We start from the raw sequence: 22,959 nt of genomic DNA on the forward strand, positions 1-22,959 counted from the left end.
GAATAGCAGTAACCTTCTACCAAGACGTGTGCTTGATCGTACATACCCCTTCTCTGAAATCACATATATACTGGCCTCCCCCTTTAAGTCTTTGGAACAGTCCTCAGAGCTTTCTGAAAGATTGTCTCCTTGGTTATAATCCTCAGGTTGATGTGAATAAAATTTTCCATTTGTTTTTTAGATTGACTGTTGATTAATTTTTCATTGATCTGTTAAATCTCCCAAACTCTATCTTTTATTCCTGAAAAATATTTGTGATATTTGCTGCCTCTGGCACAGCTTATGCTCCCGTGATTTCTTAAAAGCTCACCGACAGTGGTTCGTCATCCTTTACATAAGAGCACTAACAATAGCTTAGCGCATATTGAGTTCTTAATATAAGCCGAGTACTGTTCTAAAAGCTTAATACACTATTAACATATTTAACCCTGTGAACTAGGTACTATTATTGTCCCCATTTTATAGATGAGTCACGTAGTGTATGAAGCACATAGTATATAAAACTTGCCCAAAGGCACACAGGTATCAATAATAAGTAAAGCAAATATTTGAACCCAGGCAATCTGGTGCTGGATCCTATAAGGTGAGCCTTTACACTACACTGTCTCTGTTCAGAAACCTGGGGCAATTGTTTGGCCCTTGACCTCTGTCATATCACCTCCTCCACTGTACCTGCTTGTCCAGCTCTCTTTCCCTCCACCTGAAGTTCGGTGTGAAGTCTTCCTGATGGATGTACCAGTGAATTTCCTTAGAAACACGTCCATTCAGTTGTCTTCTAAGACCCACCTTCTTGTCATTCGTGCTTTACCAAATGAGCCATCTGCAATTCAACCGAGTTCTTCTGGTTCTGACTGTACATTGCTAACTACCATGAAACAATAAAATAGTATCAGTTCATAGCCATCATTGTTAAGTATTCGTCGGAAAAGCTCGTGTTTCAATCAAATTATCTGTGTTATCTAGTTAAGAGTGACCATGAGTGAGCCACTCAAGGCCCTTCTTTCAACCACCCCACTCTCTCTTTGGTGGGAACTGGTGACTACCCCACTCATTTGGAAAGACTCCATTTCACACACTGGCTCTTGTAGGATACGGATCCTCTATGTTCAAGTATTGTAAGGTGACTTCATCCTGTCCTAACACTGTTCTTTGGGTGATTGGTATCATTGAGATAGCAATCATAGATTTTTAAAAGCGGTTGTGAGTCTTTGGAAATCCAGATGTAGAGTCCAGAACTTGCTTCATCTCCAGGGTCTTTACTCTGAGTTTCCAGAAACTGGAAGCTCACAGAATGATCTCTGTCCTACCAAATCTGTACAGTGCTCACCCAGTGTAGCCAAGGCACAGTCCCTGATGTCTAACTAATTTTGGAGTCTATCTTTAGCTGTCCATGCCAAGAAGATCAGAGAAAGCAGGGTTTAGCCTAACATACTCATTCAAAGACTCTCTTGTTTATAAATGCAAATTTCTACAGACATCAGACAAAAGCAGGGCATTTGAAGGCTTTAAGATGACTTGTATTGCATCTATCCATATTTCTGCAATTTGTTCTATGGCTGCTCTAAATGTTTCCTAATGTTCCAAGTTATATTTTTTCCTTATATGTGCATTGAAGGGAAGGGTGGATGTGTGTGTGTACATACACACACACACACAAACACACACACACACTTACTCACTCACTTATAATTGCCACCTGGAGGTTTGGGGTTGGTCCTGGAGTAGGGCATCACTTGGTATTTGCTTCATGCCTCGTTGTGTCCCAAATACCTTTTTTATTCTTTCCTTCTCCAAAATCTAATGTAGCTCCTTCAGTGACCTAGAGACACCTGCTGGTAGATGCTGATACTATACAAATACTACTCAAGACAGATGACCCAAGACAAGTCATTCAAAATTAAGCCACAGAAGAGCTCTAGAAATGGGGGACTGAGAGGTGGGGTGCTGTACATAGGCTGTAGCTGTGGAGATAAAATAAAAACCCCTGACTTGAGAAAGATTTGAATTGCTAACCCATCTGTCAGTTCACACCCTAAACACTGACTTGTTTTCCTTCCCTTAGAATTAACTAACAACTAGTGTCATCAGCACAGGCAAAGCCATATTTAATGGAGTGCAGATTAGGGCTAGCCGGAAGCTTATGACATTTATTTTGGATAAACTCTGATCCATGTATTACTTATGGGTATTTGGGGGGCCTTTTTAGAGAATTCTAATGAGGGATAATAATAGCATTACCACAAAAGGTAGTTTTGCTTTTTTTTTTTTTTTAATGACTAAATCAACAGTGCCTGGCACATCATAAGTGCTATTATGATTTTTATTGTCTGATGATGGGCTTGCTTTGCAGGTTTCCATGACTTTGCAGCTGTGGCCCTGAGTAAATGCTATGAGGATGACGTGGTCCTAGTTCTGAAGGTCAGGGGCAATGCTGGGCAGCTTACCAGCATCAAACTTATTCTGAAGTTCCTATTCAGGATTTCTTTCTTTCCTTCCTAATTCCTTCCTTCCTTCTTTCCTCCTTCCCTCCGTCCCTTCCTCCTCTTTCTTTCTTCTTTCTCTCTCTCTCTCTCTCTCTCTTTTTCTTTCTTTCTTTCTTTCTCTTCTTCTTCTTCTTCTTCCTGTCTTCTTTCTTTCTTTCTACTTTCTTTCTCTTTCCACATCTGCCTTTACTGTGAGCAGCAGGTGGGACACTTCCAGCAACAGTTAAAAAAAAATAATTTACAAAAACCAAGATTCAATGAATCTACCTGGTTGGATCCCTTAGGAGCTCATATGTAGGTGCCAACCCAGAGTAACAGGAAGAGAACTCCAAAGTCAATGAATAGCAAGGCCACCAAGGAGATGAGAAGCTTTTTGTACATATCATGAGAGTGCTTGGTGGAGGTGGCTTCATAAACAAAGTACCAGCGAGTGAAGAACCAGCCAATAGCTAGCAGCCCCATAGTCAGATAGGGGAAGACAGCAAGGTTCCCTGGGATGGTGTATCTGTTCGTGGCCTTGAGCTCCATTTTTCTGGACACAGAGTAATCCACCAGTTTTCCCCGTCTGGGTTTGCACCTGCTGCTTTGGACCTTCCTGTTGGGGTTCAGGCAGAGGCTGTGATGGCATCAGGAAGACTGCCCAGAATGATCCTGTTAAAAAAAAAAACAGTGAGCTCTGAATGGGAAAGATGGTAGACAAGACAAAAGTTGTCTTTCAGCATACAGATGGCCAACAGGCACATGAAAAGATACTGAACACCACTAATTATCAGAGAAATGCAAATCAAAATGATGATATCACCTCACACATGTCAGAATGGCCATCATCGAAAAGACCACAAATAACAAATGTTGGCAAGGAGGTAAAGAAAAGGGAACCCTTGTACATTGTTGGAGGGAATGTAAATTGGTACAGCCACTATGGAAAACAGTATGGAGGTTCCTCAAACAACTAAATATAGACCTAACATATGATCCAGCAATTCCACTCCTGGGTATATATCTGGAGAAAACAAAAACACTAATTCCAAAAGGTATAGGCACCCCAATGTTCACAGCAGCACTATTTACAATAGCCAAGATAGGGAAGCAACCCAAGTGTCCATCAACAGATGAATGGATAAAGAAGACATGGTATACACACACACACACACACACACACACACACACACACACAATGGAATACTACTCAGCCATATAAAAGAATGAAATTTTGCCATTTGTAACAACATGGATGGACCTGGAAGGTATTATGCTAAGTGAAATAAGTCAGACAGACTTATAACTAGTAACTCACTAGTGGTTACTAGTGAGAAGAGGCAAGGGGGAGGGGCAAGATAGGGGTAGAGGGTTAAGAGGTACAGCTAATATGTATAAAATAAATAAACTACAAGGATAATGTATAGCACAGGAAATACAGCCAATATTTTATAATAATTATAAATGAAGTATAATCTATAAAAACGCTGAATTACTATGTTGTATACCTAAAACTAATATAATGTTGTAAATCAACTATACCGCCAAAAAATGTTGTCTTTCAGTGAGTTGTTTTTAAAATCTATAAATGTATTTCTGGGAATTTTGAGTGGAGGATTTGCACAGCAATTTTTAAAAGTCTGAATAAATATATGAACACATAAATAACCTGGTGTATGAACTTGCTGCAGACCCAGGGAAAAGCATGGAAGCCACAGAAAAGCAGAAAAAAGTGATCTCCCTTCTCGGTAGAAGCTTCTGCTTGCTCTGGACCCAGTCATTCTTCATGCTTGACGATATGATTTCTACGTTTCAGGGTTTCCCCTGTAGCAAAGCTTACACCCCCTCGTCATATTCTAGGTCTCAGCAATGCGTGAACAGAGATATTCACGAGAAACACAGCATTTCTTTGCTACTGAATGTTGCCACTTTTAGACAGTGTTTTTTTTCCTCAGTTAAACTTAAAACATTGCTCTTGATCAGCAAAAGCTTCTTCCTCTCAGGGCTGCTTCCATCTGCCTTGGATGTGCATTTTAATGTTACTTCATGGTGAGGAGAATTGGGGGCATTTTCCTCCTTGCCCTAAATGATTTCCTAAGAGTTTTAAGATCATTGTGCTTTATGCATAGACTCTACATCTCATCTGGATGTAAAAATTGCTATTATCTATGCATCATGACAACAAGAGGGGTTTTATAATTTGAGAGGGCTAGATTAGCTTAAGCTACTGAGATAGAAGATGTTACGTATATTTGAGATACAATGTAGGGATCTCGTTGTTCAGTTTAAATTGGGTCAAAATGCCAATGAAATGTAAATGATGTTCATATGATATTTTAACATGCCATCTTTTTTCTGTTTTGAAGATGATGGCACACCATTGTAATCATGTCTGTCAACAAAATGACCTTGAACTCCATTAAAAAATGCAAATAACTTTGCGCATAGAATTTGATGCCAAGATAAACATGCAAACAAAGAATTTCAGGTTATTATTTCCTGTACCTCAGGATCAGTGATGCACTGATAAATGGTTCTCAAAAAATACATAAAACAAAACACAAAAACAATGCTGATTGATTTGCGATCTTCCATAATATAAATACTTCTGTTGTGGCCAATTTTGAGCTACCAACAGTTACTAGCTTACAAAATTCCTGAATACTTAACAGTTAGATCTGGTGAGCTGGCATGAGCTGCTTCCGGGGCACCACTGTGTCTATTTCTCTTTCATGCTCTCTTACCTCTGGGCCTTTGCACCTGCTGTTCTTTTTGCCTGGAATGCTCCAGTGACCTCTCTCCTCACTTTGCAAGTTGGCTCTTCACTTAGCATCATTGAAATCCTCAAATGAATTAAACAGTGGTATAAAGCACTTGGAATGATGTCTGGCATACAGTGAACACTATTTAAGAGATGTTTATTAATATTCTTTTCCTTCACTGACCACCTAAGACTGAATTTGGTGTTCTTCTGTGTGCCCAGCCTGCTGTGCTTCTCCTGTGGTGTCTCCCTGACTCTGTTGTACTGGCTCCCTTTCCAGCCCTTGTTGGATCAACCTCCATAATAGATGGACTGGCTTTGTTTACTGTTACATCCCTGCCTAGCAGAGTGCCTGGAAAGTAGAAGACACTCAATATATATTTGTTAAATAATAACCTGATAGATCATTGAATCTGTTATGTACTACAAACTTGAATGAGGAATTAAGAAGGTCCATGTGGATGTCAAGAAATGGTTATAAGAAACAGGTAGAGGGGAAGGTTTGGTGATAGCTAAAGAAACTATATTTTCTGAGGATGTCTAGACTCTTATTTGTGCTGACAGAAAGGGTGTTCTTTGTTTGGACTAACCAAAGTGGAGAAAGTTTCAGTTAGGGTCTTCCGATGTTTCCATAGACAATCCCATTATCATGTGGGTGTGGGGACTTCTACACTGTGCCAACTGGTGACTTTCTCCAGCATTACAAGAATGCTTGTAATCTCAGGGGCTCTCTCCTTATTTTTATTTTATTTTATTTATTATTATTATTTTTAACATCTTTATTGGAGTATAATTGCTTTACAAGGGTGTGTTAGTTTCTGCTGTGTAACAAAGTGAATCAGCTATACATATACATATATCCCCATATACCCTCCCTCTTGTGCCTCCCTCCCACCCTCCCTATCCCACCCCTCTAGGTGGTCACAAAGCACCAAACTGATCTCCCTGTGCTATGCAGCTGCTTCCCACTAGCTATCTATTTTACATTTGGTAGTGTATGTATGTCAATGCTACTCTCTCACTTCGTCCCAGCTTACACTTCCCCCTCTCCCCATGTCCTCAAGTCCACTGTTTATGTCTGAGTCTTTATTCCTGTCCTGCCCCTAGGTTCATCAGAACTTTTTTTTTAAGATTCCATATATATGTGTTAGCATATGGTATTTGTTTTTCTCTTTCTGATTTACTTCACTCTGTATGACAGACTCTAGGTCCATCCACCTCACTACAAATAACTTAATTTCATTTCTTTTTATGGCTGAGTAATATCCATTGTATATATGTGCCACATCTTTATCCATTCATCTGTCGATGGACACTTGGGTTGCTTCCATGTTCTGGCTATCGTAAATAGAGCTGCAGTGAACATGTGGTACATGGCTCTTTGAATTATGGTTTTCTCAGGGTATATGCCCAGTAGTGGGATTGTTGGGTAGTATGGTAGTTCTATTTTTACTTTTTTAAGGAACCTCCATACTGTTCTCCATAGTGGCTGTATCAATTTACATTCCCACCAACAGTGCAAGAGGTTTCCCTTTTCTCCACACCCTCTCCAGCATTTATTGTTTGTAGATTTTTTGGTGATGGCCATTCTGACCAGTGTGAGGTGATACCTCATTGTAGTTCTGATTTGCATTTCTCTAATGATTAGTGATGTTGAGCATCCTTTCACGTGTTTGTTGGCAATCTGTATATCTTCTTTGGAGAAATGTCTATTTAGGTCTTCCAAAGAGCTAACACCTATCCTTCTCAAACTCTTCTCCCTATTTTTTCAAGATCCTTATCTTACACTGGTAGGAGAGGGATGGTGCCAGTTGAGGGAGGTTATCTCTAAAACAGCTCTAATGAAATCTTGCAAGCTGTTCAGCCAAGGCTCCAGCTGACTTCATTATCCTATTTTTAAGATTTTACCATTCTTAAGTATGATTTGTTTACTGCTACAAAGTGACATAGAATCAAGTCGTAGAACATAGAATTAACAAAAATATCTGGTACTATGTGAGTGAATGAGATTCTCCCCCTCATCCCTGAATACACAGTTGTACAGTATATGCTGTCTTCAGAAATTGGATTTATAGAAAACTTCTATTTCCTGACAGCATTCAAAATTATATTCTGTATGATCCTTTCTAATCAGTAGAATTAACTTCTAGAGAAAAGAAGCTTGATCGTATATTGTACTCATTGATATTGCTACTGTTTTTAAAAAGTCACACTTGTTATCTCTCAAGATGCTTATAACATTGTCATCTCCAAAATATATTCAATGCAGCAATGTGTGTCTGCTGTAGTGATGCCCCCCAAAGGTTCTGATTCTGGCAAAGAGGTTACTTTTTATTTTGCTCTTAGAAAGTCATTCACATGGATATTTGGTTTCAAAATATTTCATTTTTTGCATGAAATATGCATCATTATATAAAACCTTAGTATTTCATTTCTTAAATCTCTACTTTTCTCAATATTTTTGGAAATTAATTCTCTCACTGTTCTTGTGAGACTTGGTAAGAGATTGAGAATGTTTTCATATTTAATTGCTAAAGTGCAAACATTCTGAAGAACATGTTTAATCCTGGTTGGTTGGCCTCTTTCTGCCTTCCAGAATCCTTCTGAGATAGAATCAGACAACCATGGGATGTTAGAACAAAAGAGACACTGGAAACTCTAAACTTAGTCCCTTATTTTAGGGATGAGATGACTTGGTTCCACTGGCATGGTTTATTTCCAGGGAATAGAAATCCATCAAACTATTCACATGGGCAAGAAAAAATTAGGAAAGGAAACCAGCTTTTAAAATGGACTGCAAACAAAAAAAAAACCACAAAAAATAAAAAAGATAAAATGGACCTCAAAAATAGAGTAAACTTTTTTTTTGTTAGTCTCCTCTGCATCACCCCACCCTCCATCAGCAGAAACATAAGAAAGTTCAGAGAGTGATTATTTGCTAAAGCCTGTGTTGGGTGTGTAGTTCTTACAGATTACAAAATTGAAAAGACTGAATCTGACATAAACGTTGGATATCAGGCCACTTTAAAACTTATGCAGTTGTCCACTTGTAAGGGTGGGACAACTGCACACAAGAATGATGATGATGAGTCCCAAAGTAGAGATGTTTAAGAGACCACCTCATAATAAAGGCAAGTTCCCTGAAAATAGCACTTCAATTTCCAGGAGTGGTCTTGAAATAGAGGAGACCTATGTGGAGGCCTTCCTGGTGCAGGTAAGTAGTACAGAGACAAAGATAGCACAGTCAGGCAGGGAAATAACCGTAGCTTAAACAAGTCATCCCCCAAGCACTCCCAGTTCTGTCTCAGGTAAAGGTAAAGTCTAATACACATTCCTCAGTTGTTTTAGAGAAACCATATCCTAACCAGATGAAGAATCATGACCCTGAGAACATATACCCCCCAGATGAGCTGGAGCCTGAAGATTGATAATGTTAACCCCTGTGGTCTCACCTGGTTACCTCACCACCCAATAATCAGAAAATTGTGCATGAGCTGATTACGTTCCCCACAAATGTCACTCCCCTCACTTTGTCTTTAAAAACCTATTCCTAAAAGTCATCAGGGAGTTCGGGTCTTTGGGGCATTAGCTACCTGTATTCTTCACTTGGTGCGCTGTAATAAACACTGTATTTTCCTTCACCACAACCTGATGTCAGTAGATTGGCTTTGCTGTGTGTTGGGTGAGCAGACCAATTTGGTTCAGTAACAGTCTCTCTGGCTGCCTGGGGATGCTATTTATGTAATCCTGGGCAATTATGTAATTGCTGTCAGTGATGTAACCGGGGCAAATGAGCTCATCACTCTATGTTCTGTCCCTACCAACTTCAAAGAAATTCCATGAAGATGAATCAGACAAAATGCATGAGGACAGGAGTTTTAACCTGGGGTTCTTTGGAATTCACAAGTGAATTTCATGTAAGATTTGTGTGTATATGTGAACAGTGCATTTTTCTGGTTAGAAACTTTTATCAAATTCTTAAAGAAATCTGTAAACCTGAAGTGGTTAAGAAGCATTTACAGTCACTTGATCCTTACTACTTGCAAATTCTGCATTTGTGAATTCACATACACACTAAAATGTGTTTGTTACACCAAAATCAGCACACCCAGTGCTTTCACAGTCATTCACAAACATGTGTGAAAAATTTGAGTTGCCTGATGTGCACATCCCCAGCTGAGGTCAAACAAGGTGATGCTCTCCTATCCTGTATCATTTCTCACACTGTATCCTTTCCATGGTCTATTTAGTACCACTTTGTTTGCACTTTTGTGCTGTATGTTGTTGATTTTGCTATTCAAAATGGACCAAATCATAGTGCTGAAGTGTCATCTAATGTTCCTGAACACAAGAAGGCTGTGAACTGCCTTACAGAGAAAATATGTGTGTAGATAAACTTCATTCTGGCCTGAGGTATAATGATATTGGCTATTATTTTAATGTTAACAAATCAACTGTATATTTAAAAAGGAGTCTAAACAGAAACACACATAAAACAAGGTTATATATTGATTTATTGAAGAAAATGTTGTGACCAGAGGCTTGCAGGAACTTAACCCTATATTTCCTCTAAGAGCAATGATTTACTATTTGCTAATTCAGTGTTTGTGGTGACTTTATAAAACAACTACCACAAATAAGGAGAAGCAACTGCACTTAGAAGAAGGGTGGGGAGAGAACATGGAATAATGCTTAAGAGTAGCACTTTGAGGTACATATAAACAATGATATTACTCAACCATAAAAAAAGAATGAAATAATGTCATTTGCAGTGACATGGATGCAACTAGAGATTATCATACTTAGTCAAGTAAGTCAGAAAGAGAAAGACAAATACCATATGATATCACCTATATGTGGAATCTAAAATATGACACAAATGAACTTATCTATGAAACAGACACCCAGACATCAGAACAGACTTGTGGTTGCCAAGGGGAAGAAGGGGTTGGGGGATGGATGTATTGGGAGTTTGGGATTAGCAGATGCAAGCTATTATATAGAGAATGGATAAAACAACAAGGTGCTACTGTATAGCACAGGGAACTGTATTCAGTATCCTGTGATAAACCATAATGGAGAAAAATATGAAAAATAATACATATGTGTGTGTATATGTAACTGAGCCACTTTGCTGTACAGCAGAAATTAACACAACATTGTAAATCAACTATACTTGAATAAAATAAATTTAAAAAAAAAGAGTAGCACTTTGAAATTGGAGATAATTAGCTTAGAGTTACTGAGAGTAGAGCAACTAACACCTGTTACCACCACCAGGGAAGAGGGCCCTGCATGGAAGATAGCAAAGAGATGACAATGCCTCCCACCAGGAGCAGCTGTCCCAAGATGTCAACCCACTGCACCGTTTGCAGGTGTTGGGGTCACCACGAAAGACATGACTCACACAGACACTGGATGGAGCAATGCTTTGCTTCAATAGTGTCAGTTCCCCAAGGCCAGTGGGTCTTGCTGTGTAGCTGATGCTGGAAGATGGTCTGCCAGCACCCCTCTGTGTTGCCAGTGAAGGACCCTGTTTCCTCCTCACCAAGACCAAACAGATAGAGCAATGTGTTTAGCCAGGTCCCGTGTGATGCATACACTTGAAGCAGAACAAAGAAGTACACTTTAAACTCAGAACAGGAACATTATATTCCCAAACAAGGTGATACACCCAACATAGGCTGTGAGGGCTCCTCATCTCCATGTAAGGAAATGTTCTAGGCCCAAGGCACACTTTGGCAGCTGTGCAAGCATCAACAAACTGCATAACTACCCTTCCCAACACTATCTATCTCTTGCTAGCTGTCTCGGTTGAATTATTAAACCTTGCTGAGTTCAGTTTCCTCATCTGTAAAATAGGAGATAATAATAATGACAATAAGAATACCTACTTTGTAGGGTTTATAGATTAAATATGATAAAGAACATAAAGAAAAAAACCTTCCAGCTTTGTGCCTTGAATGTAAGAGCTCAGTAAATATTGTCAAAAAGTCAAGGATCCGATCTTCAACCTGTCCATGATACCATGTTCCCCAGGTGGGAGGGAAGTAGAGACAGTCATTTATCCATTCCACAACTATGGAATGGATAGATGAGGAGGTGACAGATGAGCAGAGACCTGAAACAAGTGATGGAAAAAGCCACAAGAAGCTTGCATAAGAGTGTTCCAAGAAGAGGGAATAGCAAATGCAGGGACCCTGAAGCAAGAACAAGGTTGAGATAAAGACTAGAAAGAAGGCCACTGAATTAGCAAGCGAAGACTGAAGCTCAGTGACAGGCAGAAGGCAGAGACCTAGGGCCTCTAGAAGCAGATATTCAAATGGGGGCTACTATAGTGGACACACAAAAAGATGATAGTTATTTGGACTAAGGTATTGGTGGAGGAGGTGAGAAATGATTGGGAGGAGAGTTTATAGATGATGGGTTAGATATGGTATGAGAGAGAGAGAGAGAGAGAGAGAGACAGGGAGAGACAGAGAGGTCTTTGGCCTGAGTAATTTGGTGATTGGATAAGGGATTACTTACTAAGATGGGGAACACTGGAACAGGACCAGGTATGGGATGTAAATCAGGGGCTCTATTTCAACAGGGTGAGCTTGAGATACCTCTTGAACCCCCAGATGGAAATACGGAGTAGGCCATTAAATGTGCAAATTAAATGTGCTCAGGTGAGTTATGAGGGTGAAGATATAAAGTTAGGAATCATAAGCATATAGATTGTATTCAGTGTCATGGGACTGGATAAAATCACTCAAAAAGCAAGTGTGGATTGAGAGGAAAAGAAGTCAAAGATTGAGCCCTGGGACACTGCAGCATCTAGAGGTCAGGAAGATGAGGGGGTCCAGCAAAGAAGGCCCAAAACAAGTAGCCACTTCTGCATTTGACTGCAGTCCCAGGCATCCTATGAGCAGATGCTGAGCCCTAGGATGGGCTTTTTTTTAAAAAAAATTAATTAATTAATTAATTTATGGCTGTGTTGGGTCTTTGTTTCTGTGTGAGGGTTTTCTCTAGTTGTGGCAAGCGGGGGCCCCTCTTCATCGCTGTGCGCGGGCCTCTCACCATCGCGGCCTCTCTTGTTGCGGAGCACAGGCTCCAGACGCGCAGGCTCAGTAGCTGTGGCTCACGGGCCTAGTTGCTCCGCGGCATGTGGGATCTTCCCAGACCAGGGCTCAAACCCGTGCCCCCTGCATTGGCAGGCAGATTCTCAACCACTGCGCCACCAGGGAAGCCCTAGGATGGGCTTCTTCTGACCCCCAAGTCCCACAGCCCTTTTCCAGGCCTCAGCCCAATGCAGCCATTTCAATACCAGAAAATAATTAGATTAATTAGATTACTATAGAATAAGCTTAGGACAATTGTAATATTCAATATATATTTACTAAATAGTATATACAAATGAATCAATAAATGAATATTGATGAATTTTATTTTTATTCCTCTTTAAGTTCTTACGTACAAATCATTATTTGTGTTTGATTTTTCCACCCAGAGGGACAATTGCATTTGCTTCATTTTAAGATCTATCAGAGGAAATTTTTTCTAGGCCAGAAATCTTTCCTATTAGCTCTGATGGCATCAATCTTCCAGAGTTTTATCAACTAATAATATTTTGTTCTTTAAAAAAAGGATATGCAAATTTTAAATTTTACAATTTCATTCAACAAGATTTTAGAGGTACCATATGTTAATAATATTAATTTATTCATTTAATTATGAAACCAAAACTTATGTAATATTTGTATGTACAAAAACACACTATTAGTTGTGGGTAGAATATAATACTCCAGTAATGAAAATTACTATTACTATGCGTCAAGTAGTAAACAAAGTGTTTTACATGCACTTCCTTTCTTTCATGGGATTCTCATAGTGCCCTAGGAGAATAATGCTACTGTTGTCTGTTTCATAGAGGAGAAAAAAAAATTCAGAGAGTTAATTAAGAATCTCATGGTCAAATGATTAGAACTGGGCAGAACTGAGATTTGAACTCAGCTGTCTATTATTACAGAACTTGAGCTCTTACTCTGCTCTGCGGCCTGTTTATTAATCAACATCATCATCATCATAAATTTCAGTTTTACTTACAGCATAAAACTAAAACCAAGCTTGGCCGACATAAGCATGCATCTCCAAACATGACAATGACTGAAATTCAACTGAGGCTGGAGGAAAATCCCATCCAAGTCTCTATCGAAAATGTTAACATTTTCTGTGACATATTCTGGAAAGAGCAAGACAAAAACTGGGACATGGACCTCCAAACAAAGAGCAAACACAGCATAGGGGCAGCATAGGCAGTGCCCCAGTGAGGACCAGGGTTCAGCTTTCCCACAAGAAGACCCTCAGTAGCAAAGTCACAGCCGTGGCAGCCTCAGCATCTCCTCGGCTGCAGCAAGACGAAAAACACTCTTGGAATTAAACAGAAAGAAAGCAAAGCCCAACAAACAAATTATTTTGGGCAAAATAAGCAGTAGGTGGAAGTAAGAGCAGCAACAGCAGCGATGCACTCAAGGGGGCAAATACAGCCTCAGCAGCACTAAGCACAGAGCCAATTAAGCAAAACCATCCTTGGCAGCAGTGAGAGTGAGGGGGAAAAAGGGAATTCTTTGGCATCTTCGCAAAGGAAAGGGATTACAGTTGGTAGTAATCATGCCACCAGGTTTAAGGACTGGGCTTCCAAAATCTATTTGGAATATACTAGATAGATACTATGATCTAATTCTGTAATTATTCACTGGACATGTTTTAATGAGATAATATACAAATATATTATAAATATAGTATATATAATCTATTTATATTAAAGTGTTTTGTAAACAGGAACATGCAATTAAAAATATTTATATTGTTGCTATTAATGATTATATCATTAATATCAACATGATCACAAATAATGTTATTAATAATTAAAAGTGTCATTTTAAAAAATCCATACTAAAGAGCCTTTTGGTCATTTGGCTATTATTCACTTTCTAGGTAATTTAAATGGGACCTGTTTCCGACCCTATAATTTTGTTAATAATCACCATTTGGTAAGGTAAACCTTATGAAGATGACCAATGGAACTTTATCAAATAAATCTGGGCTAAATTAGGCTAACCATTCTGTATATGATTCCATTGCTTTTTTCCCCCATTCCAATGTTTTTCAAATTGAGTCTGCCTGCTTTCAGAATTCTTCAAATGATCATTTTAATTGCTTCCCTTTACATCCTATTTTAGTTTTCGTTAGATGGCATTTAATGAAGCTTCACTTATCAACTGGAGACTATGTTAAAATTTTACTTGATTTGTGATGCCTTGGGCTCTGCTTCCCCACTTAAAATTACAGCAGTGTAGAGTTCTATTTTATGCAAAGATATCATACTTACTAGTTTATTTGCCTTAGTTTAAAGATTCTACCAGAAACCTACCAATTTAAATTCATATTGTCCCCCAAATATAAGACAGGTCTTATTCCTCCAGTAAATTCTAATTCTGAAAGGAACACATCTTTCATTGATGAAGAAAGCAAGCTCTGGCTAGGATCACCTAGGCAATAGAGATGGGATTTAAGGAAAGTAAACTAATGCCATTGCTGTCTAGTTCTTGTTCATGCCAGAACAACTTATGGTAATCTTTTTCTTGCACTGGAAAGGAACATGAGGGAGAAAAAACCAAGCTATAAGCCAGGATTGGATAAATTACATTTTTAAAATTTTTAACATCTTTATTGGAGTATAATTGCTTTCCAATTTTGTGTTACTTTCTGCTTTATAACAAAGTGAATCAGTTACACATATACATATATCTCCACATCTCTTCCCTCCTGCAGCTCCCTCCCTCCCACCCTCCATATCCCACCCCTCTAGGTGGTCACAAAGCACCAAGCTGATCTCCCTGTGCTATGCGGCTGCTTCCCACTAGCTATCTATTTTACATTTGGTAGTGTATATGTGTCCATGCCACTCTCATTTTGTCCCAGCTTACCCTTTCCCCTCCCCGTGTCCTCAAGTCCATTCTCTAGTAGGTCTGCATCTTTATTCCCGTGTTGCCCCTAGGTTCTTCATGACCATTTTTTTTTTTTTTTTAGATTCCATATATATGTGTTAGCATACAGTGTTTGTTTTTCTCTTTCTGACTTACTTCACTCTGACAGACTCTAGGTCCATCCACCTCACTACAAATAACTCAAAATCATTTCTTTTTATGGCTGAATAATACTTCATTGTATATATATGCCACATCTTCTTTATCCATTCCTCTGTTGATGGACACTTGGGTTGCTTCCATTTCCTGGCTATTGTAAATACAGCTGCAATGAACATTGTGGTACATGACTCTTTTTGAATTGTGGTTTTCTCAGGGTATATGCCCAGTAGTGGGATTGCTGGGTCATATGGTAGTTCTATTTTTACTTTTTTAAGGAAACTCCATACTGTTCTCCAAAGTGGCTGTACCAATTTACATTCCCACCAACACCCTCTCCAGCATTTATTGTTTGTAGATTTTTTGATGATGGCCATTCTGACTGGTATGAGATGATATCTCATTGTAGTTTTGATTTGCATTTCTCTAATGATTCATGATGTTGAGTATTCTTTCATGTGTTTGTTGGCAATCTCTATATCTTCTCTGGAGAAATGTCTATTTAGGTCTTCTGCCCATTTTTGGATTGGGTTGTTTGTTTTTCTGATATTGAGCTGCATGAGCTGCTTGTAAATTTTGGAGATTAGCCCTTTGTCAGTTGCTTCATTTGCAAATATTTTCTCCCATTCTGAGGGTTGTCTTTTCATCTTTTTTATGATTTCCTTTGCTGTGCAAAAGCTTTTAAGTTTCATTAGGTCCCATTTGTTCATTTTTGGTTTTATTTCTCTAGGAGAAATAAAATGCTGTGATGTATGTCAGAGAGTGTTCTGCCTATGTTTTCCTCTAAGAGTTTTATAGTGTCTGGCCTTACATTTAGGTCTTTAATCCATTTTGAGTTTATTTTTTTGTATGGTGTTAAGGAGTGTTCTAATTTCATTGTTTTACATGTAGCTGTCCAGTTTTCCCAGCACCACTTATTGAAGAGGCTGTCTTTTCTCCATTGTATATTCTTGCTCCCTTTATCAAAGATAAGTTTACCATATGTGCGTGGGTTTACCTCTGGGCTTTCTATCCTGTTCCATTGATCTATATTTCTGTTTCTGTGCCAGTACCATATTGTCTTGATTACTGTAGCTTTGTAGTATAGTCTGAAGTCAGGGACCGTGATTCCTCCAGCTCTGTTTTTCTTCAAGATTGCTTTGGCTATTTGGGGTCTTTTGTGTTTCCATACAAATTGTGAAATTTTTTGTTCTAGTTCTGTGAAAAATGCCAGTGGTAGTTTAACAGGGATTGCACTAAATCCATAGATTGCTTTGGGTAAAATAGTCATTTTCACAATGCTGATTCTTCCAATCCAAGACCATGGTATATCTCTCCATCTATTTGTATCATCTTTAATTTCTTTTATCAGTGTCTTATAATTTTCTGCAAACAGGTCTTTTATCTCCTTAGGTAGGTTTATTCCTAGGCATTTTATTCTTTTTGTTGCAATGGTAAATGGGAATATTCTTAATTTCACTTTTGGATTTTTCATCATTAGTGTATAGGAATGCAAGAGATTTCTGGGCATTAATTTTGTATCCTGAAACTTTACCAAATTCATTGATTAGCTCTAGTAGTTTTCTGGTAGCTTCTTTAGCATTCTCTATGTATAGTATCATGTCATCTGCAAACAATGACAGCTTTACTTCTTCTTTTCTGATCTGGATTCCTTTTATTTCTTTTTTTTTCTCTGATTGCTGTAGCTAAAACTTCCAAAACTATGTTGAAAAATAGTGGTGAGACTGGGCAACTTTGTCTTGTTCCTGGTCTTAGTGGAAAATGTTTCAGTTTTTCACCATTGAGGATGATGTTGGCTGTGGGTTTGTCATATATGGCCTTTATTATGTTGAGGTAAGTTACATCTATGCCTAGTTTCTGGAGTGTTTTTATCATAAATCGGTGTTGAATTTTAGCAAAAGGTTTCTCTGCATCTATTGAGATGATCATATGGTTTCTCTCATTCAATTTGTTAATATGGTGTATCAGATTGATTGATTTCCGTATACTGAGGAATCCTTGCAATCCTGGGATAAACTGCAGTTGATCATGGTGTATGATCCTTTTAATGTGTTGTTGGATTCTGTATGCTAGTATTTTGTTCAGGATTTTTGCATCTATTTTCATCAGTGATATTGGCCTGTAGTTTTCTTTCTTTGTAACAGCTTTGTCTGGTTTTGGTAACAGGGTGATGGTGGCCTCATAGAATGAGTTTGGGAGTGTTCCTCCCTGTGCTATACACTGGAAGAGTTTGAAAAGGATAGGTGTTAGCTCTTCTCTAAATGTTTAATTCGCCTGTGAAGCCGTCTGGTCCTGGGCTTTGGTTTATTGGAAGATTTTAAATCACAGTTTCAATTTCATTACTTGTGATTGGTCTGTTCATATTTTCGATTTCTTCCCGGCTCAGTCTTGGAAGGTTGTGAATTTGTAAGAATTAGTCCATTTCTTCCAGGTTGTCCATTTTATTGGCATAGATTTGCTTGTAGTAATCTCTCATGATTCTTTGTATTTCTGCAGTGTCAGTTGTTACTTCTCCTTTTTCATTTCTAATTCTATTGATTTGAGTCTTCCCCCTTTTTTTCTTGATGAGTCTGGCTAATCAATTTTGTTTATCTTCTCAAAGAACAGCTTTTAGTTTTATTGATCTTTGCTAGCGTTTCCTTCATTTCTTTTTCATTTATTTCTGATCTGATCTTTATGATTTCTTTCCTTCTGCTAACTTTGGGGTTTTTTTGTTCTTTCTCTAATTACTTTAGGTGTAAGGTTAGGTTGTTTATTTGAGATGTTTCTTGTTTCTTAAGGTAGGATTGTATTGCGATAAATTTCCCTCTTAGAACTGCTTTTGATTCATCCCACAGGTTTTGGGTTGTCGTGTTTTCATTGTCATTTGTTTCTAGGTATTTTTTGATTTCCTCTTTGATTTCTTCAGTATTCTCTTAGTTATTAAGTAGTGTATTGTTTAGCCTCCATGTGTTTGTAGTTTTTACAGATTTTTTCCTGTATTTGATATCTAGTCTCATAGCATTGTGGTCAGAAAAGATATTTGATACAATTTCAATTGTCTTAAATTTACCAAGGCTTCATTTGTGACCCAAGATATGATCTATCCTGGGGAATATTCCATGAGTGCTTGAGAAGAAAGTGTATTCTGTTGTTTTTGGATGGAATGTCCTATAAATATCAATTAAGTCCATCTTGTTTAATATGTCATTTAAAGCTTGTGTTTCCTTATTTATTTTCATTTTGGATGATCTGCCCATTGGTGAAAGTGGGGTGTTAAAGTCTCCTACTATGATTGTGTTACTGTTGATTTCCCCTTTTATGGCTGTTAGTATTTGCCTTATGTATTGAGGTGCTCCTGTGTTGGGTGCATAAATACTTACAATTGTTACATCTTCTTGTTGGATTGAGCCCTTGATCATTATGTAGTGTCCTTCTTTTTCTCTTGTAATAGTCTTTGTTTTAAAGTCTATTTTGTCTGATATGAGAATTGCTACTCCAGCTTTCTTTTGGTTTCCGTTTGAATGGAATATGTTTTTCCATCCCCTCACTTTTAGTCTGTATGTGTCCCTAGGTCTGAAGTGCGTCTCTTATATACAGCATATATACGGGTCTTGTTTTTGTATCCATTCAGCTAGTCTATGTCTTTTGGTTGGAGCATTTAATCCATTTACATTTAAGGTAATTTTCGATATGTTTGTTCCTAATACCATTTTCTTAATTGTTTTCAGTTTGTTATTGTAGGTCTTTTCCTTCTCTTGTGTTTCCTGCTGACAGAAGTTCCCTTAGCATTTGTTGTAAAGGTGGTTTGGTGGTGCTGAATTCTCAGCTTTTGCTTGTCTGTAAAGGTTTTAATTTCTCCATCAAATCTGAATGAGATCCTTGCTGAGTAGAGTAATCTTGGTTGTAGGTTTTTCCCTTTCATCACTTTAAATATGTCCTGCCACTCCCTTCCGGCTTGCAGAGTTTCTGCTGAAAGATCAGCTGTTAACCTTATGGGGATTCCCTTGTATGTTATGTGTTGTTTTTCCCTTGCTGCTTTTAATATTTTTTCTTTGTATTTAATTTTTGATAGTTTAATATATGTCTTGGTGTGTTTCTCCTTGGATTTATCCTGTATGGCACTCTCTGTGCTTCCTGGACTTGATTAACTATTTCCTTTCCCATATTAGGGAAGTTTTCAACTATAATCTCTTCAAATATTTTCTCAGTTCCTTTCTCTTTCTCTTCTTCTTCTGGGACCCCTATAATTCGAATTTTGGTGCATTTAATGTTGTCCCAGAGGTCTCCGAGACTGTCCTAAATTCTTTTCATTCTTTTTTCTTTATTCTGCTCTCCAGTAGTTATTTCCACTATTTTATCTTCCAGGTCACTTATCCATTCTTCTGCCTCAGTTATTCTGCTATTTATCCCTTCTAGAGAATTTGTAATTTCATTTATTGTGTTGTTCATCATTGTTTGTTTGCTCTTTAGTCCTAGGTCCTTGTTAAACATTTCTTGTATTTTCTCCATTCTATTTCCAAGATTTTGGATCATGCTTACTATCATTATTCTGAATTCTTTTTCAGGTAGACTGCCTATTTCCTCTTCATTTGTTAGGTCTGGTGGGTTTTTACCTTGCTCCTTCATCTGCTGTGTGTTTCTCTGTCTTCTCATTTTGCTTAACTTACTGTGTTTGGGGGTCTCCTTTTTGCAGGCTGCAGGTTCATAGTTCCTGTTGTTTTTGGTGTCAGACCCCAGTGGCTAAGGTTGGTTCCGTGGGTTGTGTAGGCTTCCTGGTGGAGGGGAGTAGTGCTTGTGTTCTGGTGGATGAGGCTGGATCTTGTCTTTCTGGTGGGCAGGTCCACGTCTGTTGGTGTGTTTTGGGGTGTCTGTGACCTTATTATAATTTTAGGCAACCTGTCTGCTAAAGGGTGGGGTTGTGTTCCTGTGTTGCTAGTTGTTTGGCATAGGGTGTCCAGCACTGTAGCGTGCTGGTTGCTGAGTGGAGCTGGGTCTTGGCGTTGAGATAGAGATCTCTGGGAGATTTTCGCTGCTTGATATTATGTGGAGCTGGGAGGTCTCTGGTGGACCAATGTGTTGAACTTGGCTCTCCCACCTCAGAGGCACATGCCTGACCCCTGGCTGGAGTACCAAGAGCCTGTCATCCACACGGCTCAGAATAAAAGGGAGAAAGAAAGAAAGAAAGAAAAAGATAAAATAAAATGAAATAAAGTTATTAAAATAAAAAATAATTATTAAAAAAATTAAATTTTTTTTAAAAGAAAGAAGAGATCAACCACACAAAAAAACAAATCCACCAATGTTAACAAGTGCTAAAAACTATACTAAAAACAAACAAACAAACAAACAAACAAAAACGGACAGACAAAACCCTAAGGCAAATGGTAAAAGCAAAGCTATACAGGCAAAATCACACACGGAAGCATACACATACACACTCACAGAAAGAGAAAAAGGGAAAAATGTGTATATATCATTGCTCCCAAAGTCCACCTCTTCAATTTGGGATGACTCGTTGTCTATTCATGTATTCCACAGATGCAGGGTACATCAAGTTGATTGTGAAGGTTTAGTCCACTGCTCCTGAGGCTGCTGGGAGAAATTTCTCTTTCTCTTCTTTGTTTGCACAGCTCCTGGGGTTTAGCTTTGGATTTGGCCCCGCCTCTGCGTGTAGGTCACCTGAGGGCATCTGTTCTTCGCGCAGACAGGGTGGGGTTAAAGGAGCAGCTGATTTGGGGGCTCTGGCTCACTCAGGCCAGGGGGAGGGAGGGGCATGGATGCAGGGAGAGCCTGAGGCGGCAGAGGCCGGCGTGACGTTGCAGCAGCCTGAGGTGTGCAGTGCGTTCTCCCGGGGAAGTTGTCCCTGGATCCTGGGACCCTGGCAGTGCCGGGCTGCACAGGCTCCCGGGAGGGGAGGTGTGGAGAGTGACCTGTGCTTGCACACAGGCTTCTTGGTGGCTGCAGCAGCAGCCTTAGCATCTCATGCCCGTCTCTGGGGTCCACGCTCATAGCCGTGGCTCACGCCTGTCTCTGGAGCTCCTTTAAGCGGCGCTCTTAATCCCCTCTCCTCGCGCACCAGGAAACAAAGAGACAAGGAAAAGTCTCTTGCCTCTTCGGCAGCTCCAGACTTTCTCCCGGACTCCCTCCTGGGTAGCTGTGGCGCACTAGCCCCCTTCAGGCTTGTTCATGCCGCCCGTCCTCTCCCTAGGATCCGACCTCCGAAGCCTGAGCCTCAGCTCCCAGCCCCCACCCGCCCCGGCGGGGGAGAAGACAAGCCTCTCGGGCTGGTGAGTGCTGGTCGGCACCGATCCTCTGTGCGGGAATCTCTCCGCTTTGCCCTCTGCATCCCTGTTGCTGTGCTCTCCTCCGTGGCTTCAAAACTCCCCCCCCCCTCCGCCACCCACAGTCTCCACCTGTGAAGGGGCTTCCTAGTGTGTGGAAACCTTTCCTCCTTCACAGCTCCCTCTCACTGGTGCAGGTCCCGTCCCTATTCTTTTGTCTCTGTTTTTACTTTTTTCTTTTGCCCTACCCAGGTACGTGGGGAGTTTCTTGCCTTTTGGGAGGTATGAGGTCTTCTGGACCTCTGGATCATATGGTAATTCTATTTTTAGTTTTTTAAGGAACTTCCATACTGTTCTCTATAGTGGCTGTATCAATTTACATTCCCACAAACAGTGCAAGAGGGTTCCCCTATCTCCACACCCTCTCCAGCATCTGTTGTTTGTAGATTTTCTTTTTCTTTGTTTTTTTTTCACATCTTTATTGGAGTATAATTGCTTTACAATGGTGTGTTAGTTTCTGCTTTATAGCAAAGTGAATCAGTTATACATATACATATGTTCCCATATCTCTTCCCTCTTGCGTCTCCCTCCCTCCCACCCTCCCTATCCCACGCCTCCAGGCGATCACAAAGCACCGAGCTGATCTCCCTGTGCTATGCGGCTGCTTCCCACTAGCTATCTACCTTACCTTTGGTAGTGTATATATGTCCATGCCTCTCTCATGCTTTGTCACAGCTTACCCTTCCCCCTCCCCATATCCTCAAGCCCATTCTCTAGAAGGTCTGTGTCTTTATTCCTGTCTTACCCCTAGGTTCTTCATGACTTTTTTTTTTCTTAAATTCCATATATATGTGTTAGCATACGGTATTTGTCTCTCTCTTTCTGACTTACTTCACTCTGTATGACAGATTCTTACAAATAGCTCAATTTCGTTTCTTTTTATGGCTGAGTAATATTCCATTGTATATATGTGCCACATCTTCTTTATCCATTCATCTGATAATGGACACTTAGGTTGTTTCCATCTCTGGGTTATTGTAAATAGAGCTGCAATGAACATTTTGGTACATGACTCTTTTTGAATTACAGTTTTCTCAGGGTATATGCCCAGTAGTGGGATTGCTGGGTCATATGGTAATTCTATTTGTAGTTTTTTAAGGAACCTCCATACTGTTCTCCACAGTGGCTGTATCAATTTACATTCCCACCAACAGTGCAAGAGGGTTCCCTTTTCTCCACACCCTCTCCAGCATTTATTGTTTGTAGATTTTTTGATGATGGCCATTCTGACTGGTATGAGATGATATCTCATTGTAGTTTTGATTTGCATTTCTCTAATGATT

At 39.4% G+C, this 22,959-nt stretch overlaps 1 protein-coding gene and 1 pseudogene across 1 annotated transcript in view; both read right to left on the minus strand.

Annotated features, from left to right (window-relative positions):
* Nucleotides 1–2,199: 2,199 nt before the first annotated feature.
* On the minus strand, nucleotides 2,200–3,128 carry LOC138842292 (transmembrane protein 258 pseudogene; annotated as a pseudogene).
* The window catches only part of SPATA1 (spermatogenesis associated 1), an 84,517-nt gene continuing 64,558 nt past the window's right edge, over nucleotides 3,001–22,959 (minus strand). The window contains exon 12 of the mRNA XM_060303483.2: nucleotides 3,001–3,134. The gene's annotated coding sequence lies outside the window, so the exon portion shown is untranslated. The remainder of the gene's footprint in view (nucleotides 3,135–22,959) is intronic.

Source organism: Globicephala melas, chromosome 1, assembly GCF_963455315.2.
Source record: "Globicephala melas chromosome 1, mGloMel1.2, whole genome shotgun sequence".
Lineage (NCBI taxonomy): Eukaryota > Metazoa > Chordata > Mammalia > Artiodactyla > Delphinidae > Globicephala > Globicephala melas.